The following is a 22,667-nucleotide window of genomic DNA, read 5'->3' as shown; positions in this document are numbered from 1 at the left end:
GCAGTAGCTTTGGGAGAGAAAACCTCCTTTTTTTCTAATAATTGTTAGTGTGGTTTTAGTTTATGTTGACACATTTACAGTCTTTCAATAGTAACCATTTTCTTCCCTTTGCTACCAGTCTTTTCCCTTGGAAATCATCACCCTACTACTTGAATACGTGAATGAAAACTGAGGTGACTACAAACAAAAGCAAGCTCAAATACACGAAGCCATTTCTCAAGTCTTGTGGTTTTCCCCTCTCTCCATCACCTGAGTCACCAGCCAGAATGGGCAACAGAGCAAACCTCCTGAGGGTTGTTCCATGCCTTGAGCTGCCTTTGATGCTCAGAGATATTTACTGAGTGTTCTTCTTGCTAACAGAGTGGGTAAAGATGCAAGGCCGACTGGAAGAAAAGCCAGAACACTTTCCAGAGCAGATTACATCCACAGTGCTTTTGATAATAATAACACATCAGACAAGGTGTCTATTCCCATTTCCTGCTGCATTAAGACATCTGCATCTACCCATATTACTTTCTGATCATACTCTCCATTAGCACATCCACATCTGGGCATTGTTACTATGTAACTGACAGCAGTAGCCTCTGGCTACCCACCTCCACTTATTCAGGTCCCATTTAGGCAAAGCATACATTTTCCCTTTCCTTACCTCCAGCATTTTCTGTATTTCAGTCTCAGAGTCAAATGAAAGTCATTCACAAGGCCTTCCTTGAACAACAATGGACTTGGGCAGTCATTGCTGATCCCGAGGAGGGCAAGAAGATGAACATATCCTGAAAATGGCTGTGATCACCTCAGCAATGGTGCAGTGAGAGAACTGTAGAGACTGAGGTTACTCTGGATTTAGATAATAACATTACTCTGACACAGTACATGTAATTGCCTCAGGGGGGGAGGGGGAGTAATTAAAAGACGAAAAAAATAAGTTAATTTACAATTTCATCTTCTGTCCACTTCTCATCACATGAAATAGAGATGGCGCAGGATAATTAGGCTCATTGACCTGAGCAGTTTGTGCTCAAAGATTTGTGATAATGTTCTGCTTTACTCTTGGTCTCCTTATTACCCATAGGACACTGTGAAATATCAGTCCAATGCCGAAGTGCATCAGTGCAGGCAGCCTTAGGGTCTTGTATCTTAATGTATGTTTTGACATCTGGTCAATCTTTAAACTTAACATATTGATTTATGTGCTAGCACCACAAAGAGCTCCCTATAGCTACTGAGCTGTCTGTTGTTTGCACATGCGAGGTCAGCTGCAGCTCATGCAGATCAATTCTTTGTGGTCTGTGCCAGAAAGTGATAGGGAATAAAATCATCTGTGCTTCCCTTGAAAATAAGCTTCAAAATTCCTTTAAAACTAAAAAGTCATAGTACACTATGTGTATCTGTAGGAAAAAGCCACAAGGAGTGGGTAATGGCACAAGGAATTAAAATGAAGGTACTGCTGCATAGTTCTGAAGCTGAGCTTCAGAATAATCACATTTCATCCTCCAAGAATATCCTTCCAGATGAAACATGAGATGAATGCCATTTACTTACCACACCAGAAGTTCTGGAAGGAAAATAATGAGACAGAAAATATGACGTGTATATGAAAGAGCTCCAGCAAATAATGGTTGTGATTTCTTACTATCATCAAGTAAAAGAAACTGGTGATGAAGTACACACTAAAGAAATATATATTTCTTTTATCTATCCTCAATATTTGGAGTTCTGAAACCATTTACCAAGTTTGTTTTATTTCTTCATTGCACCAGGATAGTCCACTGCTTGAGAAGTGAAATTTATTAACATCTTATTTTATATATGCATATATAATATATATAAGAATCATTGAGGTTTCGCTAACTGGTTTCAAAGTCCATTTTTCTTCTACCTTGGCTCGTGTATTCTGACACTACAGGCTTTTACACTGAAACTGCAATGAAGAATTACAGTAAAATCATTGAAGTATATTGTTAATTGCTATCTGGTTGCCTATCAGGGGTTACAACTTGGCAACATTTATTGGAAAGCACTTTGTCATAATCTGACAAGACAAATTAATTAGTGTAAAACTCCACCATGCATTCATTAATGCTGATGAGCTTCACACCTTTGACATAGCTACTGCTACATAATTTATTCCATTGGCAAGGAGCATGGTGAGACCCAGGTTTATTTCTTTCAGAGCACACAGCAATCACTCTTTAAACACCTGCGCCTTTTAATAAAGTGATCAGTAAGGAAAATACTTTTTAATATTGCTAAGGTGCTGTGTCCCTACTTGTATAATAGTTTGTGAACACCTTCTCTACATGTCTGCAGAAACGCAGTTTAAATATCATTATGCGAAGATTTTCTTTCTTGGGCTTTAAAGATGTTCCAGGTGCTTTATGTCCTCTCCCTTCTCCTGCCAATGAAAGTAACAGAGCATTCCTAATTTTCCTTGGCAAGCGTTTGTTCCCGGGATATAAATACGAAAGACTACAGATTAGGCAAGCAGAGTCTATTGCTGGAGAATTTATTATTCATCTAAATTATGAGCATTTTCGTATTAGAAAGATGGGGCTGCTGAGAGCATTAAGAGTAGTTATTGTAATGAACTCCATTTTGGGACTGGCTGTGCACAGGCAAAGAGGTCATGTGGGTGAAGAACAGAACTGGAGCTACAAGCAGTAATATCTTCATAGAATCACAGAATCACCAAGGTTGGAAAAAATCTCCAAGATCATCCATTCCAACTGTCTACATATCACCAATATTTTCCACTAAACCATGTCCCTTAGTACGACATCTAAACGTTTCATCTCCAGGAGTGGTGATTGCACCACCTCCCTGGGCAGCCTGTTCCAGCACCTCACCAATCTTTTGGAGAATTTTTTTCCTAATATGCAACCTGAACCTCCCATGACACTACTTGAGACCATTCCCTCTAGTACTACCACTACTTACATGAGAAGAGGCTGATCCCTGTCTTGCCACTACCTCCTTTCATGAGTTGTAGAAAGCTATTATGTCTCCCCTGAGCCTCCTCCAGACTACATAATCCTAATTCTCACACACTTCAAGACCTTAAAGTCTTTCTTATAGTACCAGGATGCCATTGGTCTTCTTGGCCACCTGTGCACACTGTTGGCTCATATTCAGCCAAGTGTCAGCCAACACCCCCAGGCCCATTTCTCTTACACAGTCTTCCAGCCATTCTGCCCCAAACCTGCAACATTGTCTAGGGTTGCTAAGTGCAGGACCTAGCACTAGTATGCTGAGGTGACACCACGACTCACATCAGATCAAGACAGTTGGTAGGAAACTGAACAAAATGCTCACTCTGAACTTCATTGTAATATGACTGAAGCACTACAAATATCAAAATAAACAAATCAAACCAGAAGGGCAAATGAAGAACAAAGTAAAGTGTGTGCAAATGGTATGAGAAGAGGAAATGCTTATGTATATATGTACAGTTGAGAAGTGTACATATATAAATAGAGCTCAGAAAAAAAAAATCCAGATGTCCATGGGTAATTAGTAGTAACTTGGGAAAGGACAAGACATCCTTGCCCAAGGAATGTAGTGGTGTGAAGAAGAGTGAAAGTTTATCACAGAAACTGGAAAGTGTGCATGCGATCAAAGCAAAAACTTATTCTTGATAAGCTCTGACCAATAGTAACAAGATCTCAATATTTATACCCAAGCAAATGTCTAAATGGAACTGAGCTCAAAAAAGGCCGTTTAACCGCTTAACTGTTGCACTACTGAGCAGCTGATGTGCCCAGAAATTTTGTTTTCTCTTTTCCAGTACAACAAATTTGTAGTTCAGTCCAGATCAGCAGCAATTGCTGGTGTTTTATATGATTATATGTATCCATGCAACAGTGTGAGAGGAAAAGAGCAGTTATCCCGGTGGAGCAGAGCAAGGTGCAAGCAAAGGAAAGCTGTAAGGTCTCTACATGGAGCACTGTGTGGGACAGAGATAAGAAATCAGAACCTGCAGGAAGCAGGTGCTCTCATGGTAACTGAGCTTTGCTGATGAAAGAGTTGAATCTTGCCATTCAGTAGTCTACTTGACAACAAGAGGGCATTTTTAATGAGACAGAAAGGAACATTTGCAAACTAATTACACAAACCATTGTCATTTTGACACGAATGTGGATCTAGCATACTATAGTGACAGCTGGTAAAACACTGACTTTTGGATACGTTACTTTTAAGCACATGTGTTTTCTTAAGAATGCAATGCTTAACAAGGCTGAGAAATAGCCAAAAGATTTTCAGAAGTATATAGGAAGTGAGCATCCAGTAACATCATTGGGAAGTCCTCTGAAAAGGACCCAGCTGCCTGTCTACATCTTTACCAGAACAAAACAGAGTTCAAGGCACTGACTGTCAAGTCAATATCAAGTCAGTATTCTAAATCCTTGGACATATGAAAACTATTAAAACCTGCTTTTTCCTCAGTCTCTCAAGCCAGGTGCTGTACAAGAGTAAGTACTGTAGAATCTGGCCCAGGATAGCCAGAACTTTCTTATCTCATCTTTGGACTCTTGCTAAGTTTTTGTCACCTCTTCAGTTCCCTTTCAGTGCCAAACAAAGATGTTGAGATTTTTTTGGCTTTTTTTTTTTGCTTGGTTGTTTTTTTTTTTTCTTAACCCTTTCAGGAAGGAGAAGTACACTGCATTTACTGTGAAACCAGGACACTCTCTTTGCATTGGCAGTACTTATTAGAGCTACATGCATAAAATGTGTTGTGCTACTATAATTTTATAATTTTACTATAATTTTATTCCCATACGGAAAAAAATTGAAAACGTGTTCTTTACACATTTGAAATATTTTGCTTAATTGCTTCTTCTAGAGGGCAGGCAGAAGCTGAAATCATGTGAAAGGGCATCCTCACACCTCTCTACTATTTTGATTGCGTAAGCATACAGACCATTATGTCTTTTCCTGCTGAATGACTGATGATTATCAATAATATCTTGAGTTTGGATAATGTTAAAAGTAAAATCCTTTAATGTAAAGGGAAAAAAGGGTAATTTTGATTTTGTGCAGGAAATGAATAAATGGCTACCTATAACCAATTAATTAAAATTCATTCCATCCTCTGGCCAAACTAGCGTGAGCTTATTTTCACTTTGGATGGAATAGATGCTGAAGTGATTATATGAACAGAGTACCAAAAAAAAGCATATTAACACTAATGCACATGGCTTTAAATTAATGTTGCCAGTACACAGGTACATTTAAAACACATCTTTCTTTCCATTCTGCTAAAATACATTAGCAATTTATTAAATCATGTATTTAGAAATGTACTTTGTACAACTTGCAAGATAACTTTTTCAAGTATTTTTCTCAAATTTTTAGGCTACAAGACAACGTTTCCTACGGACTTACAACATTTCTTGTCATTTCCCCGTTGCCATAAAGCAGAAAGTTTGCAAGCAAGACTGCCCAAGGAAACTACAAGCCAAGTTGCTATAGAAATACAGTAATTAATTCTCTGAAGTTGAGTAAACATTCAGACTCTCCTCTTCTTGCATTAAAATTGGGTATTTCGTGAGAAAACCACTATGCATAGGACAAGTTAATAGAAAATTAAACTGAATTAGAAGATGAAAAATATCACTAAGAATAATCTTTCTAATCTCTCTGTCAACCCCTAAATCTTCATTTCCAGACAAAGAATGTCAAGGTAGGTAAAACATTTCTTTCACAGAGAGATCTTTCCAATCATGCAGTCAACTAAAATATTTCAACTTTTTGTGCGTATCAATAGCAAAGGAACTAGAATCTTCTTTGTACCATTATGTTGCACAGAACACTGTTCTTGCCTGCCTTCCTTACAGTTCCTACCTTAGAGTTCCCAGCTATTCTCAGCAGATTGCAAAGGGCAAAATACATAATAAAAGAAAACACTTCAAAATAATTAATTTAAGAGACAGAACAAGAAGCTTTGACAGACATCTCTAAATTCTAAGCCTAATATCAGAATCATAAACCCTTTACAGGCTTTACAGTATGTCCTTGCATTAAAGAGAGAGCAGCACTCACTTATCTCCAAATTAGATCACTAGGTTTTCAGCCTTTTTCTCAAAGGTGAGCTTATCCTTAGCTGCTTCCTGGGGACCTAAGCCTGCTTGCTTTGATGTCAATGAGATCAATGAAAGTTTGGCACTGGCATTTAAACAGCACAGGAAACAACATTTAGACCACTTAATTCAATACAGCTGCAGACTTTTGCAGCATGGCCCTGACATTATATGTTTAATTTTATTAATTTTGGAGATGTAGAATTTGTTTCCAGATTTCAGTATTTCATTTTGTACTTTTATTTCGTGCAAATAGCAAGAAATATCTTGAAATATAACTGCACTGTTTTTGCCATGGCAATTTTCAAAGCCTTTCTCTAAGGTTTGCGGGCTTTTCTTTTTAATATCTAGAAGCCACTGAGGAATATATTGCACAGGAATTGTAAGCTAAATCCCCAGGTTCTTCTTGCGCAGCTATGTGCAGGGTTAAGTCTCCACCAAATTCTTACTATCGCTTCAGCAATGTGGATTGCATCAGAGCTTTGCAAACCTTTTTATTGGCCTTAAAGAAAGCAAAACTGCAGCTTGAATAGAGCTAAACAGTTAGGCAAGAGGTGATTAAAGTAAGTTATTTTCAGGACTAACATCTATTTCTTTAGATGCCATCCCCCACCAGCTATGAGAATGAAGACCGAAGACTCAATGCCAAATGTTACCCTTTCTCCAGGAAGTCATTAGTGAGCTACTGTGGACTGCCACATATGGCTACAATTGCAAACAGCTATCTGCTTCATTATTTGCTCCATTCCTGACCGAAAATCTCTCTCCATCATAAGAAAAGGTTTTTTTAAAAAAATAAACTTGTTTCAGACTAACTCATTCATCCCATCACTTGCTCCCTTTTCTCACCACCAAGATGTCAACAGATCTGCTGTCAACTTGGTGTCCCCCCACTCTATAAATTCTTAGAGAAAGGGTGAGGAGTGAATTTACTTTTGATTTGGGTGGCAGCCACTGGGATTCTGTACTGAATCTATGCCTCTTATTGATGCCTTGGTCCCATACAAAATACATCTATTGAATTTGCAGCAGCTTGTGCTGCTCTTCCAAAAGCATGTTTCCAAGTAGTCTCCATTTCCAATTATTTCTCTCTTTCATGCCCTCAAAGAATTAGAGAGAAACAATCACTTCAGAGAACAATAGTGAAAATCATCTGTCAACTTTGCTGTGTAATTTTTATTTTAATCCATGCAATTATGTGTAAGAATAATTAAATTCCTTTTACTGTCTCATTCCGGAGTTAGAATTATATGGGACTAATGCTAATTTTTCATAATTAGAATAATTAACTTATTTCAATTTATTTGTTTTGGGGAATGACTTAGGCTGGAAAGCATAGGTCACTGAGTAGCAAGATGGTGTAGTCTTTAAAAAGAGCATTTTCCCTGTGGCAATGGGAGATGATACAGGGCTTTGTTCATGATCATCAAGTGTTAAGGTCAGCACCAGAGCATCCTTTATAGAATTTCACATTGGTCCCCGAGTTTTTTAGACAATGATTTTGTGCAGGCACCCAAGAAATGACTTCTCTTTATTCATCCATTCCTTTAGTAGAAACAGAGAAAAGAAGGTTTCAGCCCTTACCTTGAGTAGGTCCATGTTCTTCCAATCAGCCCTGTGGTTACTGCCGGTATGTTTCCCCACTACATATTTAAAGCTGCATATTAAGCCCTCAGTTGTAGGTGGATGTTCATTTCTAAATAATAAAGCAAGTAAAATATTGGAAGAGGTATGGGTTTCACTCTTCACACAGGTCCAAGGTACTTTATTTCTTTATGGACCTGAGACAGGTGTAAATTTGCCTAATAGGCTCTTAATTTCTCAGAAAAGATGAGGTTATTTGAAAGAACAAACAAGGCTAATAAAAACAAGTGAAACCTCAAAATAATTATTTTAGAGATTAAATAGAAGACAAATGGCAACTGTATTTCATTTGTAAGCACACAACTGAACAATCCAGTAAGACATTGTGCAGACAGCTCATAAAAAAATGATAGATTGGAAGAACAAAACAAACTTAATTAAATCAATATTATAGGAATGAATTGTTATATCTACTTACTTTACTCTCATATTTTATAAGGGTTTTGGTAATTGTCTTATTGTTGTTGCTGTTTTTAATAAAACCTAACACATTAATAATTCATCAGAATGAAAGTAATCAGCTGATGAAAGGGAAAACATAAGGAATTCACATAATCACAGAACCCCAGAATGGCCTGGGTTGGAAGGGACCTCAAGGATCATGAATCTCCAACCCCCCTGCCACAGGCAGGGCCACCAACCTCCACATTTAATACTAGATCAGGCTGCCCAGGGCCACGTCCAACCTGGCCTTGAACACCTCCAGGGTCTGGGCATCCACAACCTCTCTGGGCAGCCTGTTCCAGCACCTCACCACTCTCTCTGTAAAGAACTTCCCCCTGACATCCAACCTAAATCTCCCCTCCCTCAACTTAAAACCATTTCCCTTGTCCTGCTGTTATCTACCCTTTCAAAGAGTTGATTCCTCTCCTGTCTGTAGGTTCCCTTTAGGTACTGAAAGACTGCAGTGAGGTCATTCCACAGCCTTCTTTTCTCCAGGCTGAACGAGCCCAGCTCCCTCAGCCTGTCTTCGTGGGGAAAGTGATCCAGTCCCCTGATCATCTTCGTGGCTCTCCTCTGGACCCTTTCAGCTCTCTGTCTTTCTTTTACTGGAGGCTCCACACTTGGACGCAGTACTCCAGATGGGGCCTCACAAGAGCAGAGTAGAGGGGGACAATCACCTCCCTGTCCCTGCTGGCCACCCCTCTTCTGATAGAGCCCAGGATATCATTTGCTTTCTGAGCTGCAAGAGCACACTGCTGGCTCATGTAAAGCTTTTCATCCGTCAAGACCCCCGGGTCCTTCTCTGCAGCGCTGCTCTCAAGGACCACTTCTTCCAGTCTGTATGAATGCCTGGGATTCCTCCATCCCAAGTGCAAAACCTTGCACTTTGCTGTGTTGAACCTATTAGGTTCACCCAGCCCCACCTTTCAAGTCTGGTGAGGTCCCTCTGAATGGCATCTCTTCCTTCCACTGTGTCAACCGCACCACTCAGCTTGGTGTCATGAAATTAAATTTCCCCACCTTTTCTTTTATTAAACCACCAACATCTCCAAGGCCCTATTTCCACAGAAATGACCTTTTGGACAGACATTTCTTTCTTGGAAATGTTAAATTTTTCTTTGACTCCTTAACAGCTTCATTATTTTGAATATTTGAGATATCAAGACTAGGAGCTTAATGTCAGAATTGCCTTGAAGTTCTTCTGCAGTAGGATACATTAGGAGCAATACATATTTATTAGCACATCCAAAGATTATGAGACTGTTTAAGTTTTAAAGTATAATAATTCCCTTCTACGGTGACACTTGCCAGCCAGGGAAAAGTGCACAGAGGGCGCTGGGTCCACAGACAGCCACACACCTCATAGGAGCATGAACATCTCTTCTCTTGGATCTGCTGCCTGATAAGTATCATAGAATCGTAGAATCATAGAATCACCAAGGTTAGAAAGACCTCTACAATCATCTAGTCCAACCATCCACCTATCACCAATATTTCCTCGCTAAACCATGTCCCTTAATACATCATCTAAATGTTTCCTGAACATCTCCAGGGACAATGGCTCCACCACCTCCCTGGGTAGCCCGTTCCAGTAACAGACTACCCTTTCAGAGAAGAAATTATTCCTAATATCCAACCTGAACCTCTCCTGGTGCAACTTGAGGCAATTCCCTCTTTATCTGATGCTAGTTACAGGGGAAAAGAGGCCAACCTCCAACTCACCACAACTTCCTTTCAGGAGCTGTAGAAAGCTACAAGGTCTCCTCTGAGCCTCTTCTCCAGACAAAACAATTCCAGCTCCCTCAGTCACTCTCTGTAAGACTTCTCCTTTAGACCCCTCACCAGTTTCGTTGCCCTTCTCTGGACATGCTCCAGGGTCTCAATGTCTTTCTTGTAGTGAGGATCCCAAAGCTGAACACACTGTTTGAGGTGCAGCCTTGCCAAAGCTGAGTACAGGCAACAATCACCTCCCTGCTCCTTCTGGCATCACTATTTCTAATACAAGCCATGGCCTTTGGCCTTCTTAACCTCCTGACCATACTGATGGCTCATGTTTAGCCAAGCACTGACCAATATCTCCAGGTCCATTTCTTCCATGCAATCTTCCAGGCACTCTACTCCAAGCCTGTAGCATTGCTTGGGGTTGCTGTGGCCAAAATGAAGGACCTGACACTTGGTCTTGCTGAACTTCATTCCTCTGGTCTCAGCCCAGCCATTTAGCCTGTCTAGGTCCCTCTGAAGGCCCTTCATACCCCCAAGTAGATCGGCACTTCCTGATGTCATCTACGTGGACTTCTGCAAGGCCTTTGACATGGTCCCTCACCACATCCTTATCTCTAAGTTGGAGAGATATGGAATTGAAGGGTGGACTATTCAGTGGATAAGGAATTGGTTGAAAGGTCACAGGCAGAGGGGCACAGGGTTGTGGTCAATGGCTCTGTGTCCAGGCGGAGACTTGTAACAAGCAGTGTCCCTTAGGTGTGTGTCTTGGGTCTAGTACTCTTTAACATCTTTATCAATGACATAGATAGTGGGATTAAGTTTATCCTCAGCAAGTTTGCTGATGACACCAAGCTGAGCAGTGCAGTTGAAGAACAAAAAGGTGGGCCCTTGTGAACCTGGTGAAGTTCAACAAAGTGAAGTGCAGGGTTTTGCACTTGGGTTGAGGTAATCTTAGATACGTATACAAGCTGAGAGAAGAAATTCTTGAGAGTAGCCCTGCTGAGAACACCTTAGAGGTTGTGGTTGGTAAAAACCAGCACTAAAAACAGCTTGTAGCCCAGAAGGCCAATGGTATCCTGGGATCCATCAGAAAAGAGGTGGCAGCAGGTGACCACCCACCTCTCCCTCAAGATCCAGAACCTCAAACCTATTATGTGGGAATACCTGAGCAACTGAGGTAGGTAGAGACGAAATTTTCCTGTGATGTCTACATATGATAGAATTGTAGAATCTGTAGAGTTGGAAGAGACCTCTAAAGTTTATATAGTCCAACTCCCCTGCAATGAACAGAGGAGCTGGACTACATGCAAACACACACACACACACACACACACAACACCAGGTCATATATTAATAGGCTGAAGACTCATCTTCCATTGATTCTATTTGGCATCCCCGAGAGTACTATCACAATGAGAAGGATGGTAACAGATAGTTTTATCACTTACAATAACAATAAGGGCTAACTGGCGATGGCCATGTGTCTCAAATAGTATTTACAGGATGTACAATTCATTAGTGAGAGGTAATTCAGATGTTAATGACAGTGACGTTCGGGTATAATTTAATGTTCAGACGCGGATGCAATTCTGCAGACTACAGCTGTTTGTCCTCTCATCCTTGCACATGGAGCACCTCCAGTGCAAGAGCTCAGGTATAGAGCAGTTCTCCGCCACTGAGAGTTTGCAGCCAGCAAGCAGGGATGGCCCCATCGTGCTACTGCTTTAAAGATTTTAAGGCTTTAAATGCCTTCTTGTGAAGTCTGCTGGTTCCTAGACTTGTAGTGGAGGCCATAAAGTACTGAGAATATTTTCTGCTTCTAAACCTGCCCCTCCTTAAGAGAGATGGAAAAGAATCCCTCCAGTGGTGTGTTGGTTCCTGCCTGCTGCAGGGAACTAGCAAGCCCTGCCAAAAGTGTCCACACTGTGGTGACACCAAGTGACAAGTTCTTCCCAAGGTGATATTGATTGCTACTTTACTCTTGTTTGCACAAATAGTATGGATTATCAAGAGCAACGGTGTAAAAAGCAGACAGTAGAACAGGGAAAGTAAGCAACATAGGACTGTGTCTGTCAAAACTTAAGACAGGTCTGATAGTTTATTCAGTTGTTGCCGTGAAGCCTTTATTCTCGATCTTTGCCACATCTCACAGACAAAGCAGTTTCCTATGGTCAGTGTCTGTGTGGCTCCTCTGAAGAGCTGTGCTCCTAGATTTGTGTCCCATAGTCTTTAATACATTCTTCTTTATCTCTGCTCCTGAAGGCCAGAACACACAAAAAGAACATCAAACATCTAGAAGAGGTGCAGAGAGGCAGGAAGGATAGTCATTGCTCTACAATGTCTTCCATATGGGAAGAGACCAGGATATTTTAGCTAGGAAAACAGATTGTGGAGGAGAATTAGAGAATGAATGGGAGAAGTGAATGGGTAGGGACTAAATGGAGAAATGATAGCCCCTCAAATGAGAATATCACACATAGCAGGCAGGTTTGAAACAATTACGAGGACAACCTATCCAGTATAATAAAACCAGTTTTCAAATTGCTGGGGAAAAAAAAAAAAAAGAAAGAAAGAAAGAAAAAAATATATATATATGGATACAAAATGCAGAAATTATTAGCCAAATTCATAGATGAACATGCTTCATAGCATAAAACTAAGATTTCTGTCTGAGACCCTCAACAGCAGACTGGGATTAAGAGATCTTAGTGGGGCAGCATGAATGCAAACTTACTGTCTGTGTTTACTCTTGGGCTGAGCTTTTGACATAATACCTGGTAGTGGGTGGAGGGAGGGAGAGAGGTTTCCACTGCACATGGCACCCGTAAGCCCTTTGATGCTTATTGTCAGTATGGCGTGAGACTGGCCTCTGGTGAAGGCAGGAGAGAAATGACTGCTGTGGGAAGGAGATATTCTACCCAGAGAGAGAAAGACTCAGGGAGGGGAACCTGGGAATAGATCTAGCCAAAAGGCTGAAGGATGGATCACATCTCCTCACCTGCTCCTAGGGATCAGTATTAGTCTGGGCACAGCAAGACCAGCCACATCCGTCCCATGTCTCATCAGGGAGGAGGGATGCAAATGACCATAGGAATCATCTAGATGCAACACTGCAGGCAGCGTGCTAATGGCTCTACATCCAGTGATACCTTCATTTTTCCCAGAGGTGAAGGAAGATTTTCTCCTGTGTCTGCCTCAGTACTGAGTGCTAACAACACAATCGAGCCCTATATTGCTGATGAATGCAAGTTGTGTGATGTCATGACTGATGCAAAGACATGCCTTGCTAATCACTTTTAACGTATTCCAGACCATTCTAGTGCAGTTCCAAGCAAATTACAGTGTTTGGTGGAATAGAGGCATGAAATTGTGATGTGTGGAGTAAGAGTAAGTCCTTGTTGCAGGAGGTAAGGAAAATTCAGAGTTCCTTCATTAGGCAGTAATTAAAATGCAGTTTATAGAGCAGGAAAACAGAATATTATTGAACAACTGTAAGACAGGTGAGCTAATCACTAACGGATTCTATTATGCTGCCCTAGCCCAAAATGAAAGCGATTTCCCTCTAAATTAGAATGAATTAAGAGCGTATTTCCTGATTACACCTTACATAATGATGCAGGGGATGGTTCTTCTGTTCGCATTTCCTTTCTTCTTTAATAAAACATACCGGAGAGGAAAATTAGCTAGCTGTTCCCATTAGCCATTTTGAACATGGTGTATCCCACCCTCACAACAGGCAGCTGTTAGGTTAGCTGTAAACAGTAATTAGCTTTCAGCCCATTGCAAAGGGGGTTGACATAGTTGATACTTCACAGGTTAGGTCCACATTACAAGCTACATGACACACACTCAACCATGTCCAGAGGAAGTTTTTCTGGGTAAAGAATTTAGGACACATTTCAGAAGAGAACAGATGTTGGCTTTTTTCTTTTGGCACACCAGGATTTATCCCACCTCAGAGTATTTTCCAAAAGACAAGCGTCTCCTAACTGCTTGTTTCTGAAACAGCACTGCAGCTGTCTAGAAAGGTAGACTCTAAACAGCAAAACAGTGCACCCCTGCACTTGCTTTTCCCTTTCCTTCCCGTGCTGGATGGTGCACGGATGGCTTACGGATGCCTTCTGTGGCTATCTATGAAGCTCTGTGTCCACGCAGAGCAAAGCTGCCATTCATCTTGTGGCTGTGGCATGTTGTGACCCAAATTGAGGCTCTCCTGCTCCAGAAATAGCAGCTAGCCCCTGGGAGAGGTCAGCCATGGCTGACTGCTTAATGTCAGTGATATCCGCTGCAGAGGTTTCTGGATCTGTTTGCCAGTTTGCTCATCGCCTTCTCATCTTTGGTCTCTCAGGGATTCTGCATCACCTCCCACTGGCCCTGCCACATTCCACACTGTGTTCACCCTGCACACCTTGTAGCTCTGTAAAGTCCTGTACATGAGTGAAGTTTTCACAAACTGGCCACAAGGCTGGTAGTTCCTGGGCATCCTCTGCTCTAAGAATGTGTCTCAGGGGATTTAGTATACCACACAGATCTACTCCACATTTTAAGAAGCCTCTCTAGAATATAAATAGACTCAGAGCAAGACTGTTTTGTTGTAACACCTTGTTTCTGAAGGATGCTTAAGACTGGAGTGCAAAAAACAGTTTTCTGCACTGACAGAGCCTCCCAGCCTCTGAAAGCCAACATTTTTAGGATTTTTTTGAGCTTGAGGTCACATACTGATCACTGTGCGTAACAGCCATTAATGGTGATGTTCTCTGTAAGCTTACCTTTCAGACTCATTTTCTTTTTTTGATGTATCCATGAATCTTTTGACAGAAAGGTCTGTTTTTTGATGGGGTTTTATTTAGTTAGTTAGTTTTCATTTTGGCACATGTTAGAATAAACAGTGAAGATGTAGAGCTGTTGTAGCTGATTGAGAGGAGATCCACAAAATTGCTCAGAGTGCATTCTATGGTTCTATAATATTTGGGGATGGAATGTCTCACAGCAGGTTGCATCCCAGGGCCAAAGTTCAGCTGCTGCCTTTTTGACTCTTCCTGGCAGTGGACACTTGACACTTCTCCTCCTTGACACTTCTCCTCCACATGCTTAGCAGATCCATGTGGCTAGAGATGTAAATCTGGGGCTTCAACTCTGCCTGGGCTGGCAGGTGCAGACTGAGAGCAGCTCAAACCTCACTCTTAGAAGTTGGGCACTTGGGCTCATGCACAACAAAGTGGGAGCAGAGGTGAAACATCCCATATCTACTCAGACCCACTGTGTTCTGCAGGGTGCCCTTCTAGCTCCCTCAAGCATGTTGCTTCACCAACAGATGAAAAAAGCTGTAGCTGGCCTTTGCTCTTCCCTACCCTCTTCCACCTCATTACCACCCAACCTTAGTTCCTTCCATTTATCCAAGACACCTCAGCCCCAACCCCAGGGATCCTAACACAAGTCTGCCACCTCAACCTCTCCTCAGAGAAACTCCCTATGATCAATTAAGTGGACCTGCGGACCTGGCCTCCCCTGCCCCATTAGAGTTTCATTGACCTACGAAGCAGACTGGGATACCCACAGGGCACAGGGACTGGATGCTGCCATTGATCCCTGAGACTTTGATGTTAGTGCCATCCTATGGCTGACTTGACTTTGATTTGTTGGAGAGCAACCAGAGAAGGGCCACGAAGATGATAAAAGGGCTGGAGCACCTCCTCAACGAAGATATGCTGAGGGAACTGGAGTTATTCAGCCTGGAGTAGAGAAGGCTGTGAGAAGACCTCATTGCAGCCTTCCATTATTTAAAAGGGGTAATAAACAGGCAGGAAACCAACTCTTTACGAGGGTAGACAGTGATAGATAAAGGAGAATGATTTTAAGCTCAAGGAGGGAAGATTTAGATTGGATGTCAGGGGGAAGATCTTTACAGAGAGAGTGGTGAGGTGCTGGAACAGACTGCCCAGAGAGGTTGTGGACGCTCTGTTCTTGGAGGTGTTCAAGACCAGGTTGGATGGGGCCCTGGGCAACCCTGGTCTACAACCAGATCTGTAGGTTGGTGGCCCTACCTGTGGTGGGGGGTTGGAGCTTGATAGTCCATGGGGACCCTTCCAACCCAAGTCATTCTATGATGCTATGATTCCCATAGCAGCACATGCTTTCTCCCTGGTGGCTCTTATAATCACAGAATCATTAAGGTTGGAAAGACCACTAAGATCATCTAGCCCAACCATCAGCCTATCAAAGAACTCTTGCTCCTTGTATCATGTTGGGGCAGCTCGCATACCTGCTTTGGCTAATTTTTCTCTTTGAAGGTATCTGATGGGTCTCATTTTCTAGAAATGTCATTCCTGCACCATTCATGAGCCTAAATGCCACTTTATTTTTTTTTTAATTACAGATGGGCATAATTGATGTAAATCACGATAATGTATGTTAAATACCATAGGTTGCTCCCTTGCTGAAAACCACATTTCTCTTTAACTCTTAATGTGGAGCCTGAGGTTCTAATAATATAGCACCACAAAGGCAAGCACTCATAAAAATTATGTGATAGCTGCCTTGGCAAGTATTGAAAAGATCACTTCTAGGACAGTGACAAACAGCATTTTAATTTTTATGCGCTCCTAGTGTTAATCCTAGTGGGATCACCACAACTGGGAGAGCACAGCAATAAGCTGTTATTGAACAGAAGTACATGGGATGGTACTGCTGTTGTTACGTGGCTCATAGCATACAGTATCCAAAACATGTGGTCATAGGTAAGCAACTGGATGGAACTGAATGTGAAAGAAAATGCACAGTATTTGATTTGGAGTTAGCGATAAATTAATGAACAGAGGTAGCTAGCATTATTACGTACTCCTGCATTACAGTGGTGCATACAACCCCAGACAAGGTCAGTATCCAGTTTTGTTAGATTAAAAGATATCCCAACCCTCAAAGCATTACACAGCTGTTCCTACATGTGTGTGCTTTTTGAAAAAAGTGTCTACTCTCTGTTATCTGAACCGCAACTTTGGCAACCATGATTAGCTAAAGTAGTAGCAACCACCTCTGCAGCACACCTATCCAAGAGCTACACAGATAGTAAAAATAGACTAAATAAACACAACAATTCCATTAAAAATTACACTAGTCAATACGTCAGTGAGATAAGTGAAAGGAACATACTGGACTTATAAGAAAAGGAAAAGACAAAGCACACATAAAAGTCTGCTCTGAGAGGACATTTAGACAAACAGAATAAAAATAGCAAGATGGAAATAGCTACCAAGAAATGGAAGTGGCAAAAGAAAAGCACATTTTGAAATGACAACAAAAGAGTGAATTACATTTGTGACTGAGAAGCTGAATGAAAGTGCCAAGGTCAATGGAATAGACAATGGTAGGAGAACAAAGAAAGAGGAGCCTAGTCATTTGATAACTCAGCTACAGGGAAGAAAATTTGTGAGAGGAAGGGAGGGAGGGAGGGAGAGAGGAGGAAGGAAGGAAGGAAGGAAGGAAGGAAGGAAGGAAGGAAGGAAGGAAGGAAGGAAAAGAGAGTGACAAGACATAAGGGAAGAAAGAGGTCCCAGAGCATTAAGAAAACTGAAAAAGAAAATGAAGGCAGAAATAAACAGCACTACAGAAATCAGGAAACAGCAAGAAGTATACAACTAAAAGTATAACAATTTAAAAATCAGAATTTCTTTTCTCTGGGTGCACAAGAGCAAGTTGATGATATGATTGCCTTGCTGTATATATGAAGAAAAACTTTGCAGCATGAGAAGTCACAGCTTGAGAAAAATACTCGTGTTCTGAGAAGCACTGAACAAAATGTCATTGCCGGTGAGGCAAGAGGCATTGAAAAGGTGAGATTTTCATTTGCTGTGATCACTGTATATTTTAGAAACTGAAATTTGTATTTGGGGACCAATCTACTGGATTGGAAATAGTATTTTTGAGCTACCCAGCATACAGGGGTAATAAACTTTTTTTTTTTTTTTTTCTCTAAAACAACTTTAAAAACAAGTTGTAGACATTTAAAACAGAAGACAGATGCACAGTTGAAAATAAGAAATTGTTCAAATTATGTAATTTTATAGGAAAAGACACATTAATAATATAGTTAAAACTGTGCTAAATAAAATCCTTCATATCTACCCTTCCCGTGGTGTACTTCCCAGCCCTTTTTGTCACTAACTTCATTGATGTCAAGAGGAATGGTGGTCAGAACATGTCCTCACCATCCCATGTTCTTCTTGGGTGGAATCTGACATTGATAGGGGGAGTATTCTTACAAGTTAGCTAACATAGGCTCTTTCTTCATTGGTCTTCATTCCTCTTCATACCTGTTTTCTACATATAAAGTAAGTTTCATGTGTGTTGAATGCTTGTATCTTATGAGGTTTATCTCTCCGTTTTACCCAAGACTCAGTGCTGGCTGCCTTCATTTATTCATCAGTAATTAACTTCTCCAAATTCACTTTTACAGAGCTTTGTCCATTCTTACCATCCTATGTCTGAATTTTCAAGGCGAAAGCATGGAAGAGTGACCATCAGGGGCAGCTCTTCACAAGTGTAGAGTATGCTAGTCTTTCTTTACTATGAATTTTGTTCTTACTGCAGCTCTTTAGTTTGCTAAACTACTTTGCTGTCTCTAGTTTCAGTTCACAAAGCATAAAAATTTCATTTTTATTAAAAAAGTTTTTCCATCAGCTGAGACCTCCAAATTCTGATAGTGAGTCAAGCATTGCTACACTTAATAAAGATATGAAGACCAGCAATTGTCCTCAAATCACACAGCTCCTTCGTACTCAGATTTTTGTCTCCATTCACTGTCTGTTTTAGGGTGTGGGGGAGCACTGAGAGGAACTGGTGATCATTGACTGCTGACTGCTGAGAGCTGCATTCAGACTACTTAGTAGGATGTCTTATGTAGACCAATGGGATGGTATTAGTGGCACTAAGTCATGCATAAAGTCCCATTAAGGATTTTAGAAGCCTGAATAGGTAATGAGGATCCAGCAGGTCTGGACTCTGCAGAGATCCTTTTTTTCCTAATTCAGGTACATAAACTTGAGAGATAAAGCTAGGTAGATGTGTATTCTTACATGACTGTGTGATCTTTCGAAAACATAACTGAGATGAAACCACAGAATCACAGAATTGTAGGGGTTGGAAGGGACCTCTAGAGATCAAGTCCAACTCCCGTTAAAGCAGGTTCTCTGCATCTGGCTGCACAAGTAAGCATCCAGATGAGTCTTAAATATCTCTAGAGAAGGAGACTCCACAACCACTCTGGGCAGCCTGTTCCAGTGCTGCATCACTGTGCCAGTAAAAAGTTATTTCTTGTGTTAGTATGGAACTTCCTGTCTTCCAGACTGTGCAAAGAAAAAGTGACAAGATCAAGACTTGGTCATTTCACTTACTATGTGCTACACATTATCATGCATATGAGATTATTTCCTGTAAAGTCTTGTTTTTAAGCTATTCCAAAAATTCAAAAATTCTACTTACAATCAAACTACTAGGAACTGGATATTCCTATACAATTTCCAGCTTGAAACACACAGTCGTGTAACATATTCATATGTTTATCTAATTAATACATGCATACAGATAAGCTGAAATTCACAAAGCACACTAGTGTGTTGACTGGACAATAGCCAAGCACATCTATGCACTTTCTCACTTCACTTTCTTACAGGATGGGAAGAAAATAAAAGAAAAACTCATGGATTGACATAATGACAGTTCAAAACAAAACAAAATTCTGCATGTAAGCAAAACAAAACATGTTTATTCTCTGCTTCCCATTGGTGGACCACTATCCAGCTGCTTCCTGAGACTTGGTACTCAGAAGTGTCCTGGGAAGGCAAACACCTTTCTTTGACTTTCGTACTGCTAAGCCCAATATCCTATAGTATGGGATATCCCTTTGGACATCCCAAATGTCTTGGCTGAGTCACCTCCCAGACTCTTGCCCATCCCCATCTTTTATATTGGTGGAGTAAAGTGGGAAAACGTGAATGCCTTGATGCTCTACAAGCACCATTCAGCAATAGACAAAAAGCTGTAACTGTAATCAGCACTTCTAGTCAAAAGTAAAAAATGCATACAAAATGTATCTACAAATAATTCTTTTCTGATTTCATGATGCTCAGTTATTTTGATTTCTTAAATCGATATTCTCTGCCCATTTAAAATTTTGCCTTTCCCTACCTTTGGTTCCTCCTCTAAATAACCCATAGTAAGTCCCGTGCAATTCCAAACTGCTTTTACACTTCATCCCACAATGTGTCCTAGGTAGAAACCCTCCTTAATTCTTAAGAGAGGTACTCCTTGTGACTCCTTACGATGAATTTCATGTCTGCACACTGGAGTGAATTTTTCTGGTACAAGGGCTGGTATGGGCTTGATTGTAGCTAGGCATGGTATTATTTGGGCTTCTTCGCCTGCCACTGTCTCTCTGAGGGGCCTCTTGGGTATGTAGATGAGCTTTTATTCTATAATCTAACTGATTAAAATTAAACTTTTGTGAACTACTTTTAAAATAGTTTTGGCCACATCTCTAGAAAGGCACAAAGCATGTAGTTAACGTGCATGCCCATGCACCCTGCTGAATAGTGCCATCACATGTTCACTGCTCTCAGTCTGTATGACTAACTTCTGGAAAATAAACTGAAGTTTGTAGGAAGATGTCTTTCTGGTCTTATAGCTGAAGGCATGTAACCATTCAATAATGACAAGGTTTTTTGTTTGTTTTGATGCTAGAATGCAAAAGTTCACCCCACGAGTTGCAAACAATTTCTATTTTTCAGGTTGTGTGCCACTGGAAAAAGTATGAAGTGATAACTGATATACCCTTTCTTTCAGTGTCATCTTTCTTTCATCTCCTGCCCAGTCTTGGTAGATACTCACTAGAATTCTTCATTCCTCCTCAGTCTGTGGCTTTCTCTTTCCACAGAAATGTGGAAGAGACAAGCTAAAGGACATAATCACAAGCCAGAGATAACTCTGGTCAGCAAGGTTTCATCATGATGTTATGTGGAAATACAAAGCAAATCCTTACAATGCAGCCGTTTTTGCAATGCAGCCATGTCCATTTATCTGAAGTTAATCTCATCGATCTTCAGGAAGGTAAATTCAAATAGAAAGGAATGAACTGCATAGCAAAGACTGGGGAATTGAAGTCTTGGCTTTTCAAAGAAAAAAAAAAGAGCATTCTTTCAGTCTTTCATCTTCTGACATCTTTTCAAACACCTAGAATCACAGAATCATAGAATCATTAGAGTTGGAAACAACCTCTGAAGGCCATCTAGTCCAACTCTTCTGCAATGAACAGGAACATCACAGATAGATCAGGTTGTCTTGAAAGTCTCCAGGGATGAGGCATCAACCACATCACTAGGTAACCTGTTCCAGTGCCTCACCACCCTTACTGTAAAAGATTTTTTCCTTATATCTAAAAGGTTACCTGTAATATTAAGATCACCAGGACACTCCAAACTGATTCTATTTTCTGTAATCTCTGCTGAGTGTGTGTGCCTGTGTGCTGAAAGTTTTTCTCATGTCATTGAGAAAAGATAAGAGTGCAGAATGTCATTTTTCTTCTAGCAGATGTAAATATAAGAAATCTTCTTGAAAATTCTATCTGTTTCCTGTTACAGCAGCTAATTTAGTGAGATCAAAGCACAGACATATGTTAGCAACAATGGACAATTTAATTTGATATTTGAGAAATAAAATTAAGCACAAATTACATGGACAATAGTTTTTTCACTGGGAGGCAAGAGCATTTTAGTAAAATACAGATTTATCACTATGACACTAGAGATATTTATTCTTTGATGTTCTCCTTATAACAGACATGATGTTCTAAAAAAATCAAAAAGCCTTCCTTTCCTTTGCAGATTTCTTCTATTTGAGAGTTTGGGGAAACAAGGAGTTGAGTTCTTTGGAGTGGAGTGGGGGAAAAGGAGAATCTGCAATGGGAGAACATATTCTGAGTATTATCTTATAGAGCAGAAGACAGTTGCCCAGTTAAACAACCAGGTTTTATGCCTCCATTCTCCAGTAAGACCTGTAATGACAAAGAAAAACAGAAGCTCTGAAGAGTATCTTAAGCATTCAGTGAGAGTTGCATATCCTCTCATTCTGCTGTTCAGTGTGTCTTGCAAAATCTCCCCTGGGTCTCCAGGATACCCATAATGATGGACCAAGTGAAGGGATGGAGAAACAAAGGGGGACACATAGCTCACTGCATTTGCTGCGCTGGCCTGTAAGTATGTCCATATTAGCACAGACAAAAATTTGAATTCCCAATTATGGAGATATGAATATCCAAGTAACTAGTGAGCCTCACTGTGATTCCATGCCGTGCACAAAGTTGTTCAATATGTCCATATTACAATCACAATATGTTCTCAAGGATCGTATGGGAGCTGCTAGTCTCATTAGCTTTGGGTGCTTAACAGAGGTGACCAAACTATGATCTCTCTCATGGTATGTGTTACCTTAGCTTGGAGAACAGGAACTACCCACCAGAGGAACTCACCACTCTCACAGAGCCTGCAGGGATCAAGGGCAGCGGCCACACTTACACAGCAGACACACGTATGTCAGAAAGGCTAGCCTTCCTGAGAATGCTGGCAAAGCTTAGGTGACACAGAGTGGATGAGAATGTTTCCCTCACCACAGAGACTGATCCAGAGGGAGTTTCAGCAAGTTTCAGCTTCCAGCATGGAGTGACTGATGAACCATCAACTTTGGAGTGGTTAGACCTTTGCAGTCACATTGCAATCCTGTTTCCTCTGAAAA

This window comes from Meleagris gallopavo, chromosome 1 (genome assembly GCF_905368555.1).
Source record: "Meleagris gallopavo chromosome 1, MGAL_WU_HG_1.1, whole genome shotgun sequence".
Lineage (NCBI taxonomy): Eukaryota > Metazoa > Chordata > Aves > Galliformes > Phasianidae > Meleagris > Meleagris gallopavo.
The sequence above is the reverse complement of the archived record's forward strand: the minus strand, read 5'-3'. Positions refer to the sequence as shown.